Here is a 19,913-nt window from a genome sequence, read left to right as displayed (position 1 = left end):
ATGTTTAACCGCATTCCATCTAACCATTAACAAAGGTGAGATGAGGTCACACTGCTGCTGATAACGACCATAATATCGATAGCGCAGCTCTTTCCACTAGGACAGCACTCGCTCACCCCCAACTCGTGGGCCAGTGTGTTTTATGGATCTATGCCCTCAAACATTGGGACACAAGTCAAAACCAAATAAACAGTCCCCTGGGAGGACTCAGTAGATGAGGCTTATGAGCGAAAACATCTGCGCTATGCTGATCTAGCTGCCGAAGCACGGCATCATGGCTGGAACACAAGTCCGACCAGTGGAGGTGGGCTGCAGAGGTTTTGTGGCAACATCTACAACCAGACTGCTTAGAGACCTGGGAATTAAGGGCCAGAGCCAACGTTCGGCAATCAGAGCTGTATCGGAGGCGGCAGAAGGCAGCAGTCAGTGGCTCTGGATGAAGAGGAAGGACCCCAGCTGGGCAAAGAAGTGAGAGGGCCAGGAGGTATGCGGTCAACAATGCTTGATTCAGGGAGGAGGACGCCCCTGCCATGCATAGTCCCATGGGATGTTGGCTATCAACAACAAGGCAACTCCTATGACTAATTGGGAATGGGACGCAAGCGTAGGATTGATCACCCTGTCGCTGGCCACCTTTGGGGAGGGTGTATAGTATGAAAGGCCGAAACACCCTAGGAACCAAAGGTACACTACTGACGATGCGCTCCCCAAATTTCACCAGGCTCACTGTTCATGAACTCTTGGAAGTGCTTGCACAAAGGATAGTAACATCTCATCCTGTGTTCTTGGAATCTGAATATGGATCTATGCCCTTCTCAAACATTGGGACACAAGTCGAAACCAAATAAACAATTTATTTGAGGAGTTACAACTACGCTTGTTCTACAAATTGGAAAATAAACGCCTCTTAACTATATCCCCGCTCCACAGAATTACAATGTGGGAAGTAACTGATGCAGAGTGTGGAGGGAGTTCACACGCAGTGGAGGATTTCACACCCAACGGTGCTCTTGGCAATGTCTCTTCATGGCGAATTCGCTCTTCTGGATGAGGCCCTCCCCACGCGATCGCCATTCCTCACCGTCCTGCGGTGCCACATCAACTTTATCTAATTGCCTTCTCCAGTAGTTAATTTCAGCTGGAACACTGCTCCGGAAATTATTTTGCGCACGCCACATCCATCTCACAGATAGGAGCCTAACTTGACTTGCGAGCCATGTGACAAGGCTTGGGTGGTTGCCTCACAGTGCGCTGGAGAATCCCCTACTTTAGAGCATTACATTCTACTGAGAAACTGGTCACACCAGACACAGATCTTGAGGCCAAAGATACGAAAAAACGATCCTTACCTCGGAGAAAGGAGTAGAAGTGGATGACCTGAGATTGCTGAACCAGGCACGGGGACTCGTGGCCAAGCAAACCTCAACTACCCTTAAATAATATAGAGCTAACACGGCAAGTGAGATTAAGGAGACTTAAAGTGAGTGTTGCAAACTAAATATTGAAGGAAAAAGAGAAAACATTTGTGCCGATTGGAGAAGAAAAGGCATTGCACCGAACTGCCGCTACAAGGTCACGTGCCTTGGATGACACGAGCTAAAGAAAAAGAGACTGTAAACCAACATGCCAGTGAATAATTATCACGGTAAAGACACGTCTATGGTCTTGAAGGATGATCGTAATTCCACACATCAAGACCCGACCACACCTAACAAGTCACCAGCTGCATCAACCATTTGGCTGCTGCTGTGTCGTCATCCAGCATCAAGCTGCTGTCTGCGCCCTTTGAGAGAAAGTGCGCGTGACGATAGCGTGAAATACTGCCTGTTACAGACTGAATTGCCTTGTGACTCTTTAAATATTAAGTTTTGTACCGAATTAAAAAATTTAAGTTGCAGACCCCTGCCCTAGGCAAATCAAATATTAAATTAAATGATATATCTGCCAGAACAGCAGATGGCAAATAAAGTAGAGGGAGACCAAGAGTAAGATGGAAGAATGGAATAATTAGGTGTGAGTAAGGTGAAGCACATGGAGAAATTAAAAGGGGCAGCTAACCCCATCATATAATGGGATTGGTAGATGTGTAATGCGGGCGAAAGCGACCTTCCGGATGTGACGTCACGAGGAGGCGGAGCCAGGTGACGTGGGTGAAAGGTAGGGGGTCCTTAAGCGGGTAAACCGGAAGGAGAAGGCAGTCGGGGTGTGAATGGAAAGGTGTGGGGCCACGCGGGCGTACGAGCCGAGGGGGCACCGTCAGAAGCGGGAGCCAACCCTGGGAACAGTAGGGAGCTACTGGGAGGTGTAAAGCTGCAGACAGAGATAGGCAGTAAGGCTGTGTGTGAGGGGCAGCGAGGTGGCTGCCAAGAGTCGCAGGAGCAACGAGAAGGCGAGACAGCACGAGGCTGTCAGAGCTGCAGCAGGAACAGCCAAGGGAGCTGTGTGAGAGTACAGCAGCGGAGCTGCTGTGGGGCTGCAAGAGCGACAAGAACAGCAGCGGGGCTGCTGATGTGGACTGGAGTGACATCGGAACCAGCACAGAGAGAATAAGAGAGACAGCCGTGTGGGAACGCAGTACGGACCGAATAAAGGACACTGAGCCAGAGATCGTGGTCAAGTCTTTTATTACACTGGGGTCAGAAGTGAAACGGCATGTCTAAGCAAGTAAGGAAGAAAATTCCCCCGGCGCCAGCATCGGCTTCTTCGTCCGACGACGACGAATTCCCTCCGACCACGGATTCTGCTGGGGTGGTGGAGGAGAGCCTTGCTGAGGCGAGCACGGGGACGGGCGTGGAAGATGTCGGCGCGATGGCGGGTCCGTCAACAACATCGGACGCTGACCAAAGATGGCAACAGGTGGCAGAACAACTGGAGACACTCAAGGACGTCCTGGCGCATCTATGTCACCTCGTTACGCCAAGGACGACGATGGAACGAGAAGGTGCTCCACGGGCCGCCACGTTGCCTGCCCTGCCGCCGCCATTGGCCACGCGGCAAGAAGACGCCATCTTGCGCGCTCCGCGGCGCCAAACCGCCATCTTGGCCACGCCGCGGGCCGACGCCATTTTGAATTTGCCTCCAGAACAACCATCATTGGAAGACGGCGTAAAGAGGAGTCGGAGTCGCCACCTTACTACAGTTAAGGAATTCTCTATCGGGGGCGATTGGAGCGCTTTCGCCTGCCGATTTTTGGCGGCGGTTCGTTCAGCAAGATGGACCGATGCGGAGGACTTGGAAGTGTTGCCGACTCTACTGGACGACGAATCTGTTCGATTTTTCCGTTCCATAACGGCCGATAAGAAGAAGACTTTATGTGGAGTTTTTGAGGAAATGGCCGACGCCTATGAGCCACCTGACGACGCGCATCGGCGATTCGCTCAACGACAACGAGCACCCGAAGAATCGCCCGTGGCGTTCAGGGGTGCGGTGTTGGAGCTGGCCATGGCAGCATATCCTGACACGCCACAGGATCTGCTCGAGCCTCTCATATTGGGAAAAATGCTGGAGCTGTCTCGGGATCTGGGGATCCCCATGCCTGTGTGTGGGCATGAGAAGCTCACGTCCCGGGCGGCAGCAAAGTGTCTGGATGCGCAGTTTAATCTCCGTCACTGGAAGCAAGTGGCGGCATGGACGGGTGGGCCCGTCAAGGAAGGAGGCGCGATGGGGTGGGACCCCACAAGGGCGATCTATGTGCCGGATGAGCGGGGTCCACAGGAGCTGACGGCTGCCTCCTCTCCATGGTCGGGACGCGGAAGGCCGGGGCCGCGCGCTACGCCATCGGGACGGGGCCGCCGGGATGCAAGACCTGCGCTTCGGCGCAACGAGGCCGATTGCTTCCGCTGCGGCCGTAGGGGCCATTACGCCAAAGATTGCTGGGCCCGCTTCCCGGGTCCGCCGCAGCAGGAGCCCACAACACCGGACAAGCCGACCAAGGAACCTCCGAAACAGGCATGTCGGCACGCACCAGACACTCGGCAAGGCTTTACACCTCACCCACCACCTGTGTTGCGCGATCCTATTGTTGTTGTTAAAGAAAGGCCATCGACGGGGCCTTGTCATTCAGTTACGCAGTGGCGCAAATTGGCACGGAGAGTTGTCGCGGCCGCTACGGGTTCGTCCACTGTTCCGGGGTCCATACAAGGTGTGGACGTGCGCATTTTGGTCGACTCGGGAGCGTCTGCGACTATTATATCGGATGTCATTTTCCATCTGTTGGGCATTCCGCCGGGGGCTGTGCGTCCGGTTTATGGGTCTTGCGTCGCTGCGAACGGGGGTAGTATGGGTATCGTGGGCCAGGTGGATGCTAAGATATCTATAGGGGATGTGTCGGCTTCGGGCGTTGTGTTAATATCGAGATCTTTGGCGGTTCCTTGCTTACTAGGCACGGATTTTTTGGCTAAGATGCCCATTTTGATTAAAATCAATGAGAATTGTATTGAATTGCCGGGGGGCCGTCGAATCTCGTTTCTGCCGTCGCCCTGGGGGCGACCTGCTTCGGCCGTACAGGTGCAGGCGCTGTCCGTCGCATCTGTGGACATCCCACCTGGTTCACAGATGCTTATACCCTTGCGGTATCGGAAGCCCCTGCCCAATCGGCTAGGAGCATTAGGGGTCTTGTTGTCACCATCCGCCACGATAACAACGGGATTGGCGTTAGTTGGGGCACAGACCATCGTCCGGCCGGATCAATTACCGGTTTTACAGGTGCTTAATGCGGGGGTGGAAAACATCCGTGTTCCGGCCGGTACGGTTGTGGCACATGCCACTACGGCGTTTGCGACGCACGATTGTCCGCATCGCCGGGGAGTGGTCGCTGGTGTTTCCGAGCCAAGGGGTTCGGATAATCGTTGGATCGCTACCTTATGTGACGAAAATTCTTCCCTGTCCGTGGGGCAACGTGATGCGCTGCGTAAATTGTTGCTGACGTATTCGGATGTGTTCAGCTCCGACGATTTGGATTTGGGACGCACATCGTTGCTTTCCCATCACATTGAGACGGGCGACGCTGCCCCTATTCGGTTAAATTCGCATCGGATGAGTCCAGCGGAGCGAGAACACGTTCGGGGGGCGGTGGAAGACATGTTGGCTGCGGACATTATATCGCCATCTAACAGCCCATGGGGCGCTCCTGTGGTCTTGGTTAAGAAAAAGGATGGCAACTTGCGATTTTGTGTCGATTTCCGGAAATTGAATAAGATATCGGTGGCAGATGCGTACCCCCTGCCGCGTATGGACGACTCCCTTGACGCATTGTCGGGGGCTAAGTTCTTTTCCACACTGGACCTCTCTTCGGGATTTTGGCAGCTTCCCCTTGACGAGTCCTCACGGGAGAAAACCGCATTCCGTACGCCGCAGGGGTAATTTCAATTCAACTGCCTCCCGATGGGATTGAATGCGGCCCCTGCTACATTTCAAAGATTGATGGAGCTCGTTTTGACGGGGTTGCAGTGGGAGACGTGTCTTATATATTTGGACGATATTATTGTGTTCAGCCGCACATTTGAGGAACATTTAACGCGGCTGGAGACAGTGTTCACGAGGATGCGCTCTGCCAATTTGAAATTCAAACCAAAGAAATGCCACCTACTGCAACGGTCCGTCCGTTATTTGGGGCACATTGTGAGTGCAGAGGGGGTGTCCACGGATCCGGAAAAGACGGCGTGTGTCCGGGATTGGCCGACTCCGGCCTCTGTGGGGGATGTTCGGCGGTTTTTGGGATTTGCCTCGTATTACCGAAGATTTGTGCCGGGGTTTGCGACGATTGCGAGGCCCTTGCATCTCCTTACGGGTAAAGGACGGAAATTTGTTTGGGGAGAGCCGGAAGAGGCGGCCTTTCGGAGTCTGCGTGATCTATTGGCTACGGCCCCGACATTGGATTATCCCGATTTTGATCGCCCTTTCATTCTTGATACGGACGCGAGTGACACAGGTATTGGGGCGGTATTATCACAGTCTAAAGGGGGCGTAGAGCGCGTCGTGGCGTATGGTAGCCGAGTCTTGTCGCCTGCGGAAACACGCTACTGTGTCACTCGTAGAGAACTTTTGGCGGTTGTTTTTTTCCTACGGCAATTTCGACCGTACCTTTACGGTCGTTCTTTTATTGTGCGTACGGATCATGCGGCCTTGCAATATGCACTTAAAATGGACCAGCCATCGGGACAGTGGGCACGTTGGTTGGACACGCTGCAGGAATTTTCCTTCCAAATTCAACATCGGAAGGGAGTGCGCCATGCGAACGCTGACGCACTTTCCAGATTACCAGGGCGCGCCCCTTGTAAATGTGCGTCGGGGACGCATAGGTGTTCGCCGATTCTGAACCCCCCTCAGCCGCTTACGTTGGCCGTCGGGAAGTCGGATACTCCGATGGAACCGGGACCGACTGATGGGGTTTTGAATCTGCCGCGGTCTGTCTGGATTCGGGGACAGATGATGGACGAGTCGTTGTTGTCCATGCGGAAGCGGTCTATGAGGGACAATGGGAGTCCGAGTTCGGCTGTGGGGCCGCGAACCGCTCTCCGAGATGGTCTGCTTATGTGGCAAGAAAGGTTCCAGGAAAGCTGGCGTGTGGTGGTACCAACGTCCTTGCGATTTGAGTTGATTAGAACTCTCCATTGTGACACACTATTGCATTTAGGGGTGCAGAAGACCTTGTTGACGTTACAACGTCATTATTTTTGGCACGGCATGGCGACAGATGTCGTAGGGCACGTGCGCGCGTGCCCTGAATGCGCCCGGCGTAAGCCGCCTAAACATCCTTACGTGCCGCCTCTCCAGTCGATTCAGGTGTCTCGAGTCAATGAATTGGTGGCACTGGACATATTGGGACCCTTCCCACCATCGGCGAGGGGAAATAAATATTTGCTGGTAGGGGTTGAGTATCTCTCCCGTTGGCCGATGGCCTGGCCGTTGCCCGATCAGTCGGCCGCGGCCATCACCGACGCCTTTTTGTTTGGGTACATTATGGACAAGGGGGCGCCGGAGAGACTCCTCACGGACCAGGGCCGAAATTTCTCTTCTAAATTATTGGCTGAAGTGTGCGCAGGCCTTGGGACTAAGAAGATACGGACATCTCCATACCATCCGCAGACGGATGGTATGGTTGAGCGGCTGAACAGGACATTGTCTGCCATGCTTTGCCATACTGTGGGTGAACAGCAATCGGATTGGGATCTGCACATCCCCGGAGTGCTTTCGGCGTACAGGATGACGCCCCATGCGGCTACAGGGTATTCGCCGTTTTACCTTATGTATGGTCGGGAAAACGTGCCTCCGGTGGATGTGCAATTGGGTACTGGGGTGAAGGGACCTCGTAAACCACTCCCTGAATACATTCAGGACACGGTTCGCCGGGTTACGGAGGCGCGGGAAAACGCCCGCGTGGCTACGGCCAAAGCCCAGGCCCGGAATGAGCGGTATGCTCGGCGGTCTGAGGGGGAGTGCCCCTGGAAGGTGGGAGACCTGGCCTGGCTCCATTGCCCGCAGGTGCGGCCGGGGACCTCTCCTAAATTGCACAAACCTTGGCATGGTCCTGTGCGCCTCATTGAGGTTCCCAATCCACAGTCGGCGCGCGTTCAGTTTGGTTCTCGCCGTTGGTTTGTTCATACGTCGCGGTTGAAACCATATGTTGCTCCCCTACGTGATGCGTCATCTCCCAATGTTGCCTTGCCGGGGTCTGTTGCTGCTGACTCTGACTCTTCCCCGCCTGCGTCCATTGATCTTGCTAGAGCGCCTGTCGTACCTGTTCCAGACAGGCCGACCGTGACACCGCGGGGGAGGAGTGGGCCTGTTCGGAGGGCGCCTGCCAGGGCTGCGGTACCTTCAAGCCCGGCGACCCTTCCGACCCCGCTGCAGGCGCATTCGCGGAATACGACCAAGACTGATTCGTCAGGGACACGAGACGTCGGTGGACTTCCAATCGCAGCAGGGGAATTACCCCCTGTCATTCCTCGTGTTCCATCGCGTCCCCGTTCTACAAGTGGGCCGCCGACCGTCCGGGACGGGCCGGCGACCCGCACTCGTTCCAAATCGCTTACGTTTCGTTGATTGTATGTTGTTATTGTTCTTGTTCTTGCCGTCGTATTTATCGCATGCTTTCGTACGTTCGTCGATGTTACTTGTGTGTTGTTCTTGTTGTTATATTGCATGCTTAGTGTCCTTTAAGGGGGAAGGTCGGTTCACCGCATTACGCTTTGGTGTTGTTCAGCCGAGGTCGGCTGGGTTTTTTCTATGGGGGAGGGTGGTGTAATGCGGGCGAAAGCGACCTTCCGGATGTGACGTCACGAGGAGGCGGAGCCAGGTGACGTGGGTGAAAGGTAGGGGGTCCTTAAGCGGGTAAACCGGAAGGAGAAGGCAGTCGGGGTGTGAATGGAAAGGTGTGGGGCCACGCGGGCGTACGAGCCGAGGGGGCACCGTCAGAAGCGGGAGCCAACCCTGGGAACAGTAGGGAGCTACTGGGAGGTGTAAAGCTGCAGACAGAGATAGGCAGTAAGGCTGTGTGTGAGGGGCAGCGAGGTGGCTGCCAAGAGTCGCAGGAGCAACGAGAAGGCGAGACAGCACGAGGCTGTCAGAGCTGCAGCAGGAACAGCCAAGGGAGCTGTGTGAGAGTACAGCAGCGGAGCTGCTGTGGGGCTGCAAGAGCGACAAGAACAGCAGCGGGGCTGCTGATGTGGACTGGAGTGACATCGGAACCAGCACAGAGAGAATAAGAGAGACAGCCGTGTGGGAACGCAGTACGGACCGAATAAAGGACACTGAGCCAGAGATCGTGGTCAAGTCTTTTATTACAGATGTATTATTGGTATTATTGTGAGAAGTAAACGTTAAATGTCTACCGAAGCAATACCATTCGCTGGTAATGTCAGTTTAAATGTTTTTCCCCAAGAGGAAATTGATAGCGAATGCTTTAGATGTCTTTTGTCCCATCAACAGGAGATTTCAAAATTTGTACATCTGCCATCATTAGTTGACTCCAATCATGTTGCGTCGGTGAAAGGCGACGTCTTGAATGAACACGAGCACAGGAGGAGCCTAGAGGTTAAATATTTTTTTACCGGAGCCTGAATATAACATTTATAATTGGAGACCCTGTTCTGTGGCAATGATCAATGTGCCAATATAAAAACAACTCGTGCATTGGGTAATCACGTAATCCGTACAGTACAAGGTTACCACCACGGCAGTATTTTCACAGACTCGTGTAGTCTGCCAGAAAGGGGTGATGTTGCTTTAGCCAGTTAAGTAAATTGCAGGTAGGTTAAAATTTGGACTTTAACATTGCCGCGTATGGCCTACTCTTTTTTAAATGATGTCAGGAAATATTTAACGTCCACTGGGAAGCAGACGACATCTTTTTGGTTGATATACCGGCAGGGTTAATCGGGGAGGCCGCTAGGCTCGAACCATGAATCTGCAACAAGCGGTGCACACGCTGCCACTCGGCCATTTCACGTTTAAAAGAAAAGTTCAAGAAGTGAGATACATGCATCGATCATATATGAAATAAATACAAATGTGCAGCCCTTTATCAATGCACTGCTAGACGAAGGCCTCCCCATGCAGTGTCAGCCATATATGTAATTTGTTTTAAATAAAGCATTCAGGCATTGCGTCGTGTGAATGCCGTGCTCTTAACTGCCTCATTGCCATCTTGTTTCTTCTCGCTGATTCAATGAATCGAGCGGCAAGTTTGAGGCGGTGGTTTGGATTGTTGGTTTTGTACTTCTGGATGAGCACTTCGCTCATTGGAGCCCGGCACAAGATAATTCGGTCTCCCAAATCCTCGTGCGATCATCTTGGCAGCCACTGTGGTGGGCCTGTGAAGCAGCTTTTGTGCGATGCCCATGATAATTGGACACCTGCTCAGTCGTTCCTGTTGTAGCCACATATACGGTGACCTTTGAAGTCTCCGATGTGAAGAGCAGAGCAGGGCAAGGCCATATGAAGCCTATGCCCTAACGCAGTGATTCTCAATCGGAGGAACGCAGACCCCTGGGAGAAAATTATATCATACATGAGAGTCATTGGTGAATAATCATGTTTGAATCTGCCAAAATAAATTAACTAGAATAAAATTTAAATCCATATGGTAACCTAGAATCATATAGAAAAAAACCTTTCTAAATTCATTGCTCTTATTGTGGCTTCCAAGAGTAACATAGCGAGCGGGAACAAATGATGGCATGCATGAAGAGCATCCTTTGCATTTTTAATTCGCTTGTAAGTTACGAGCTTGTTATGATACCACACAAAATGGACAATTGTTTAAAATATTGATGTTAATTATTCGTACATTTATTTCCTAGAACCATGTTGGGTCAGGAAAGGGGGGACTCGGCTGAAACAAACAACGGGCACGGTAGACAGCCGCTGCACTAACCCAGTCGATCTCAACATTATCGGGATGGCGGCTTCTAATCACCATTCCTGACGCCTCTTCACTCAACCTCCCCAAGTACCTAAATCTCTATTTGCGCGCACGAGTTGCTCGTAAACATGTCGATCATATTGCGGTCGGCATTGCCTCGGGTGAATCCGATCTCACGCTCTCCTAGCTGGAAATAAAATACCATAGCATTCTCGGACAGTCGCTTACATTTTTTTTAAAGGAGGAACCCCTTTGGTCAGTTATTGACGGGAGGCAGTTTTGGTCACGATTCGGTCATCCCGTGCGATTACTAAAAACGGTGGGAGCTGTGAATGATGTCACCTGCAGGAGCGGCACGGGTTATCTGCAGAGATGCATCGTAGCCAAGGGGGAGTGTGAGTGGCTGCATGGTTTTAGGAGTCTGGGTTCAAATCCCCCCTCTCACCTATGAACACAGCTGCCTGTTTGTTAAGTTCGGTGAAGAATGTAGGACAAGAATCATGGGCAAATGTTTCATACACTTTTTTTTTATGCAACAAATTGAAAACGACAATGACTTAATAGCCAGAATATTTCCACCCATCACCAAAACCTCCTGCTATAATGGATGGCACAGCTGCCTTTGAAGTGGTTTGCCTGGATTCGAATCCCATACTTAACCTTTTACCAAGTGACTTACACATTACATACCGACAGACGTAATTATGTTCCTTTCGCGTGATGCCGTCAACACAAGTGATAGTCACATTTATATTTTGTTAAAACATTATCACACGTGCCCGAGAAGTGCAGTCACGACACCATGTGGAGCGCTGTGACGTCACAAGCGCTCAGTGACGTAATGGGGAGGAACGCGGACTGCGAGTCATGGGGTACCGAGTTCAAATACAACTTTTTATTTGATAATTAATCATGAAAACAACATTTTACAGACGTATATGTATCTTTATTTTTACATTTTACGTAAAAAATACATCTGAAGCAGTGTTAAAAACGACGATATAATAACCGGAACATTGACTGAATCAAGTCAGCTCCCGTAGTGTAGTGGAATACGCAGTTGCCTTTGAAAAGTCGAGACCTGGGTTAGAATCCCCGAGGGGTGAGTGTGTTGCTTATTTACAAACTCTGCGATTATGTGGCTGAGAGTCGTTTGTGTGAGGACACGGTGGCTTAAAGGGTTGAGAGGCATCCCCGGAGGTTTGGAGGTGCAACGTTAAAATCCCGGCAGAGGCAAAAGCTGCCAAATATACCGGAGAAAGGAACAAGAGAGACGGTGGATGTGCGGAAAGGGCAAAGTGAACAAGATGTGGGTGATGTTGCTGAAGAGAACCCAGAATGTGATGGTGGTGGAGACCGGTGTCAAATGCAAAGGAGATGGAAACCAAGGTGCGATGTTGGGGTAGACCTGCTGTGAGTGTAAGGAAGAGACAAACTGTGCTGGAAATTGAGAGGAGGGGGAACTTTTTTTTTCCTGCTAAAATAGACCGTTAGGGGGCGCTGTTGTGACCACTAGGGGGCGCTGTTGGCCACTAGAGGGCGCTGTTGTCCAATTAAAATGTCGTTATCTGTCCATTAAATTCAGATAAACCGGCTTTTCAACACATTTCAGCTGTAAGACATGGGTTTATGTAAAACTGCAGTGAATTCTGCCACTTAAACTATGAAAGTTGCGTGGCAACGGTAAGATGGTAATTTTGAACAACCACAGAAAAACTAAAACATTTTCACAACAAAATACAACCAGAGCCGTCAAAAAAACCCACCGTGAAATATTACCAAGCCAATAGAATCGAACCTTTGACCCATTAAAACGCTTGAAACCAGTGAAGTATGGTCGAATAACCCCTGTGACTTCATCCAGTATTGGATTGGCAATCGGATTGCGAATGTACAAACCGGAACAAGTACAAGGGTTACACCGACGTTAAACGGTTCCAAACTGACTATTATCCAGAAATGTGCAACATTAAAAACATTTAAAAGTAACTGACAATGTGATCTTTACAGTAAAATAGGACTAAAAAGCACGATTAATCAGCAACAAAAATGGCCTCAAAAAGGCAACACGTAACTTTACACGTGGAAACCCATCATGAAAATCACAGCGAGAAAGCTTCAGACACCACCAGTCTCTTTTCTCTCACATCGCTTCCCTCTCATCCCCGTCCTGTCCACTCCCCCTCTCACTCCACTCTCCGTGTTCTCTCCTCACTCCCCTCTTCTTTGCTCCACTCCACTCTCACCTCACTCCACTCCACTGCCCGCGTTTCTCCTCTCTCTCCTCTCCCACATTGCTCCACTCCACTGCCCGTTGCTCTCCGCTCCAGCATCCTCTGTTTAAGCCTCAGTCAATCTCCACTGAATGTGAGATCGCTTCTCCTCTGCCACCCCCTCTGTCTGAAACTCCCTCTCCCGTCCACCCTGTAACGGCCCTTCCCGTGCTCGACTCCATACTCCCAACCCTTCCTCTCCTCCTCTGTCCGTGCCTCTTCCCTCTCTCTCACTGATGGCTGCTCTGTGCTTCCAGTGTTCAGAGGCCTGCTTAAGGCGCGGCTCCGGCTGGAGCACGCGTACCACACACATGTCGGTAATGTGCACGCCTTCTTCAAACGCTGGGGAGCCGGAAAAGCCATCTGTACCAGTGTGGACGGCACCCTCGTGTTCACCTTCTGAAGCGCTCGCTCGTCACCGTGGCGTGCGCGATGAACACCACCACCAACCACGTGGCTTTTCTTTCGTGTTGTGCGCAGTGCATAGCGGTTTTATTTGTTTGCTGGTGACTTGTGTATTTCATATCGGAATCGCCTTCAGTGCTGTTGCTGCTGGCGGCAATAAAAGTTGTTTAAAAGTCAAAAGTCTCTGTCCGCCCTGTCTCCTCTTGCCCTCTCCTCGCGTGTTGCCACGGCACGAGCCACGCTTCCGTGATGATGACGCCACTCCGCGTCTTCTTCACAGAGACGCAGCCGCACTGAGAAGAAGCCCCACGAATCCACAACGCCCTGTGGCCGAGGGCTTCACTGCCGAGTGTCGCCCTCCAGCGGCGAGGGAGAAGCGAGCACCTTAGTTGAATGTGCGAGGCGAGGTCCGCACAGAGACGTGGAACTTCGTTCGCACCGTACGGAGCCAAGCGTGTTAATCGGAAGTACGACGGATCACTGTGTAACAAAAATATATATTATTTGTTCCTGGGTAGTAAGTGTTATTTTCCAATTGCTCATGCCTCAAAAGTACAGAAAATGTCTAAATAATTCACCAACATGTTTTTACTTAAAACTTTCCTGACTGCAGGAATTCATATTCTTGGTTCTATCGGTAAAGTCACGTAGATTGAATTTCGATTTTAAGCTTTCGTGACTGCAGGGATTCATCTTCTTGGTTCTTTCGGTAAAGTCACGTAGAAAGAAATTAATAAAATAATAAAACAATAAAATAATTCTCACGACGTTTCGGCCACAACGCAAGCAGCCGTCTTCAGGTGAAGAACAGGTCTGTCAAGGAGACAGAGTCTGAATGGAACGCCCCAGGCTTGAAGCGACTTTATGTGGGGATGGAGGGGCGAAGAGCGTCTTGACAAAATAATTTGCATATCAAGAGGAATTTAGCATCTTTATGGGAAATGCAGAAATGCCATTAGTGCTACTTGTGAAATGCGTAGGGGATCACGTAGATTGGTGTGACCCAACGCAGAAGATCCCTGGCTTATGATCTTCCGTGAAGCTCATGGTCCACCCCGAACCGCATCCACACAAACCATGGCAGATGTGGATACCTGATGCGCCAATGGAAACATTAAAAACTCTCCAGTAGCAGTGTGTGACTTGCGGTCATCCAGAACAGACCGTACTAGGCATAGCGACGCCAATGCCCCGATCGACAAATCTACGAAGGAGACATCACGGCGATAACCACCACTCCACTGTCTCGCGGTAGTCTGCTGGCGTGACTGGGGCATTGGAGCTGTCGCTCAGCATCTGCATCAGCCGTACGGACGGACAAAGACGATGGCTGTGTGTCACGGCGAATGCCGTTTAAAAAGTTCCCATTTCCAAATGAGCTGCAGATATTTGGATGTTTAACCACATTCTATCTATAAACATGAAGAGAGGTGAGACGAGGTGACGATGATACAGTAGAACCCTCTCTTAACACCCCTGTGATGGGCCTCTATAGAGGCCAATATGTAGTGTATAGTAGTGTATAGTGTAGTGTATAGTAGTGGTGTCTACGAGTGTAGAGTAGAACCCCTGTAAAAACCAACCCTGTTAACGACTAATCGTTTCACAACGGGCCTCCATAGAGCCCAATGTGTTCGCTTACCGACCATTATTCTCCGTGATTTGAAGCTTTCGTGACTGCAGGAATCTATACTCTTTGGTTCGTTCGGTAAAGTCACGTAGGTAGCCACGAAAGCTTTAAGTCAAGACTCAAGATTTAAATCTCATTGACATGCTAATTTTTTTACTCGACACCCCCCCCCCCCCATCCCGTGCCTATATATGCACTATTCTCCTGTTAACGACAGGCTGTTGTCGGTACAATAAATATGAATGCATTGATCAACCTTATTTATTTTCACATGTGTTTATAAAGTATGTTTTTGGGTGATGCTATGAGATCGAATTAAGCCTTTAACGTGCACTTGCTATACTCGCTTAACAACAAAATTACTTCGCGGCCGGTTTTGTGGAACCAATTACCGTTGTTAAGAGGGGTCTATTGTATTAAAAGCAAAACTTTTTCAGATAAAACAGCACTCGCTCACGCTCAACTCTTGGGTCATATTGAATATTTGAAAAAACACAGCCACGATTGCAATTACGGTAGCCAGTGCGAAATATATCAGGTCTAACTTCGCCGTGTCTCCAGAATGTAAATGTAGCGCATTGTTTAAGTACAGCACCAGTAAAACTGTTTGTCGCCAGTAACTTGCGTAATTGGAACTTGCATGTCCAGGTGCCAGGTTTGAGGCTGCATCATCACCATCACGATCCATGGCGAGATAGCCAGGAGGTGTCCACTGTCATTTGTCTCCACGTTCCTCTGCCTTGTGCCAATATGCTCAGGTAGTGTCACATCTTTCTGGCACCTTCTTCCTCGTCGTGTCTCCTGCCCAACCCATATAGTATTTTCCCAATAATCTGCACAGGCCACTGCTTCTGGTGTTGGCATTGCCAAATCTTGAGGAGTGCATTGTGGTGCTGCAGGGCATCTCGGAAGATGATCCATGGTTTGTTTTTGACCAAGCACATTGTTCGGTTGCGCAGAAGCCCTGTGGTTTCATGACAGAGTTGCATCTGCCGAAACCCAGTCTCAGTCTGTTTAGGCTCCGCCATGTGAGCCATTTGGAGTTGTTGCCAGATGCGAGCTCCTCACTGGGGGTGATTCCTCGACGTTTCCATTCAGCAGTTTTGTCGCTCGATTTTTTTAAATTCTTGTTTTGCCAGAGGGAATTTGTATTGCTTGTTGGTGTAACGTCCTTACCCGCCCCGACTGGACATCTGTGAAAAATTGCTTAATAGCTCATCGGATTCCTCCAGTATAAATACATAATCTAAAACTATTTAACGTCACCAACAGCAGAGGAACGTAGCCTTGGCGGCTGTCACCGATCCGAGTATTGGACTCGGGCTTATAAGATTGCACGAAACCTCGCTGACGGAGTGAACTGTGCAGTGTGTCCCCTCGACAATGTATGTAGTATGTAGTCGACACATATATTGCGACGTTGGTAGCACTTATAAAAAAAAACATGATCAACCAAACGTTTAATAGTCTCCTTGTCACCATTTCCAACTTTTCAAACTTTGAATTGTGATGTTGATCACTGCGCTGGCAACCTCGAATTTAAACACGACTGGTTTACAGGAAACGAGGCACATTGGATGTTGAACCGTTCGCTACTGATACAATCAGTTTGTTTTATGGATCTAAGCCCTTGTCAAACATTGAGACACGAACCCAAACCAAATAAAAAAAATTAGTGGGCAGAACTGTGCTTTTACGAAAAAAAATGAAAAATAAAGACCTCCAATTTGCACGGTTGGGACTATGTCTGGCGCGAAAGAAGTTCAACGTACAGTACATAACTAAATCCCTGGCTCCACAGATTTACAACTGATGCAGAGTGTGGAGCCGAGTCACAACGCAGTGCAGGATTTCACACCCCATGGTGCTCTGGGCAATGTCTCTTCGTGGCCACTTTACTCTTCGGGATGAGGCTCTTCAAACGCAATCGCTCATCATTCACCATACTGCGATGCCACGGCAATCCATCTCACATATGCACATCAACTTTATCTAATTTCCCTTCGGAACGTCTCAACGTGAATTATTTTGCGCGCATCAGATCCCATCTCACCTTACTTTGCCCTAGTGACAATGCATCAAACGTTGTATATATTTACACTATATATCTGTAATAAACGACTGGACCACGATGTCTGGCTCAGTGTCCTTTATTATTCGGTTCGTGCTGTACACCCACACGGCTGTCTTTACTCTGTAGCTTCTCCACGGTGCTGACTCCAATGTCAGCCCGATCCACAACAGCAGCTCCGCTGCTGTTTCTCTCACACAGCCCCCTTTGGCTGTACTCGCTGCTGCTCTTCTCCCTCCGCAGCTCTCACAGCTTCTTGCTCTCTCTCTCTCTCTCTGCAGCTCCTCCTGGCAGCCACACCGCTGCCTCTAACAAGCAGCCCCCTCTCTCTCTCTCTCCGCAGCTCCTCCTGGCAGCCACACCGCTGCCTCTAACACGCAGCCCTTCTGGCTGTCTCCTCCGCAGCTGCACACCACTCCGCAGCTTCCTCTTATCTTCGGGGTTGGCTCCCGATGGCCGTCGGCGCCCCCCCCTCTCCACTCTTGCCCGCGTGGCCTCACTCTTTTCCGCTCACACCCCGACTGCCTTCCCCTTCCGGTTTACCCGCTTAAGGCCCCGAACCTTCCCCCCACGTCACATGACTCCACCCCCCGTGACGTCACCTCCGGAAGGTCGCTTACGCCCGCATTACATATCTATACATCTGTTCGTAGGATTCTATGAATATGGAGTACAATAATATAGCATCTTTATGGATGCACTATGAAATATGAACGTTGGGTCAACGTTTGAACAGTGGTTGAGAGTGCAACTTACATGCCAGCAATATGTAGAGGGTGTCCGAAAATGAATTTACCAAAAATAAAGTTGAACAGTTTTGACTTAAAGCTTTCGTGACTGCAGGAATTCATATTATTGGGTCTTTCGGTAAAGTCACATAGATAGGTTCAAAGAAAATGACAAAAAATTACAAAAAAACTACGACGCAACACAAGCGGTCGTCTTCAGGAAAAGGAGGGTTAGCTTCCAAGGGAAACTGTTTACAAGGGTTCGAAATGGGCGTAGCCCAAATGTCAGCAGCCAATGATAATGTAAGTGGTGAGCAGCCAACTCGACGGTGGTTGGGTTTCCACCAATCAGAGGGCTGGCTACACCAATTTCGAACCCTTATAAACAGTTTGCCTTGGAAGCTAACCCCCCATTTCCAGCAGACGACCGCTTGTGTTGCGATCGAAACATCGTAGTTTTTTTGTTATGTTTTGTTATTTTTTTAACCTATCTACGTGACTTTACCGAAAGACACCGGAATTTTAACAATTTTATTGGTATTCAAGATACTGACATAAATTTTATATACATATATGCATTAGACTTGTGCGTTTTATATTGATTAGTACTTTTTGTTTCAGGAGAAACCCAGTTTTATGATTTATAACAAAATCCGCCAGTTCACCCGAATTAACACAATTAGAGTTTTTATGTTTCTGAGTTAAAAATAAACAGATTAAAGTCTACACTAGTAAACTAAGGGACCTTGAAGAAATTAAACATCGTATCGTTGATGCTATGTTGTAAAAATATGTCCTCAGAGTATGCGCCTAATTATATTGATTATAGTGAATGATCAATTATAGTAAATGATCGATTATAGTGAATGAGTGATTATAATGAATTGAGTATAGTGAATGATTTATTATAGTGAATGATGGACATGTAGAAGTTTATTCATAAATCGAGAACATCTACTCTTTGGTTCTTTCGGTAAAGTTACGTAGAAAGAAAACCAATTAAATAATACAACACGACGTTTCGATTGCAACACAAACAATCGTCATCAGGTAGAAAACAAACCTAATGAACTTAGCTTCAAATCAAGGGAGAACATCTAATCAATACCATAACACATTTAATAAACTAAAACTTAACGTCTATTACACGTAGTCATATTAAATGTACGTCAGGATCTCGAATAACAATAATGGTCTTTTTGGTATATTCATTTTCAGACACCCTGATCAACAACATGCGTAGTACACACGCATATAAACACATGCGTACGTGCACTGTGCAGGATATACGTGCAAGGCTCGCTACGAATGACAAATTAAATTTTCGTGCAGTACTTTATCCTTGATGTACCGTTGAGATGTTTGCGAGCGAGTGACTAATTGGGGCTAATTGTCTTGGACTGGGTGGGTGGCGGAGGGAGGCGACCTGACATTTATAGTGACAATTTAATTACAGGTTTCCCTCGCTTTATGCGGTTGATGGCTTCCAAAAAAAACAACGGGCCGTACGAAGCAAGTAGCGCATAGAGCACACACACACAATGTTGTCTCTGTATGTACCTGTGTATGTATATCTCTGTGTATCTTTGTATATCTGTGTATCTCTGTTAGACGGCTGCCTACCGAGTAGCGCATACAGGACACACACACAATGTTGTTTCTCTGTATGTACTTGTGTATGTATTTATCTGTGTATCTTTGTATATCTGTGTATCTCTGTGAAACGGCTGCCTGCCGAGTAACGCATAGACTACTGCACACACACACACATTGCGTACCGTTGTGCCTCGTACGACCGCATCGCCGCTTATGGAGTGAATTCAACCCGCATAGAGCGAATTTTGGGTCGACATTGGTTAGCCGCATATACGCGAAATCGCACAAACCGGTCCCTCCAGCTGCTCCGCGGGGTTGCAATGCGAGCGGAGGTTGATCCTGAAATAATGGCAACGTTTTACGCCTTTAGTTTCGGACATTCATGCATATTTTCTTCGTGATATTTTATAGCAAATATAGAAGTTAGGTAAACCCGCTGATTGAGCGACCCTGACCCGTAAGATCTAAATGGCGAGCCTGGTCGTGGCTCCTTCCTTTCTCGAACCCCTACGGGAAGGAAAGCTTCACAACAACGGTGCGATCCACCAGCCGTCCCTCGCCTCCGCGGAACTGGATCGCTAGGCGTGCTGTGATCCTACGTAGTCTCCCGCAAGCCGCAGGAATGTTGATTTTCCACCTCCAGTTCAGGGAGGTAAAACAAAGTAAATAAACGTCGCCTTGTGCTGAACTCCACCAACGGTTGTGGGCGCAGTACAATGCCGAAAGTGGTCCATAAAGGTACATTCACCCATCTTCTTGGTTCTTTCGGTAAAGTCATGTAGAAGGGAAATAATTAAATAATAACATTTTAACATAATAAAATAAAATTCTCACAACGTTTCGGCCA

The sequence above is a fragment of the Lampetra fluviatilis genome, chromosome 38 (genome assembly GCF_964198595.1).
Source record: "Lampetra fluviatilis chromosome 38, kcLamFluv1.1, whole genome shotgun sequence".
NCBI lineage: Eukaryota > Metazoa > Chordata > Hyperoartia > Petromyzontiformes > Petromyzontidae > Lampetra > Lampetra fluviatilis.
The sequence above is the reverse complement of the archived record's forward strand: the minus strand, read 5'-3'. Positions refer to the sequence as shown.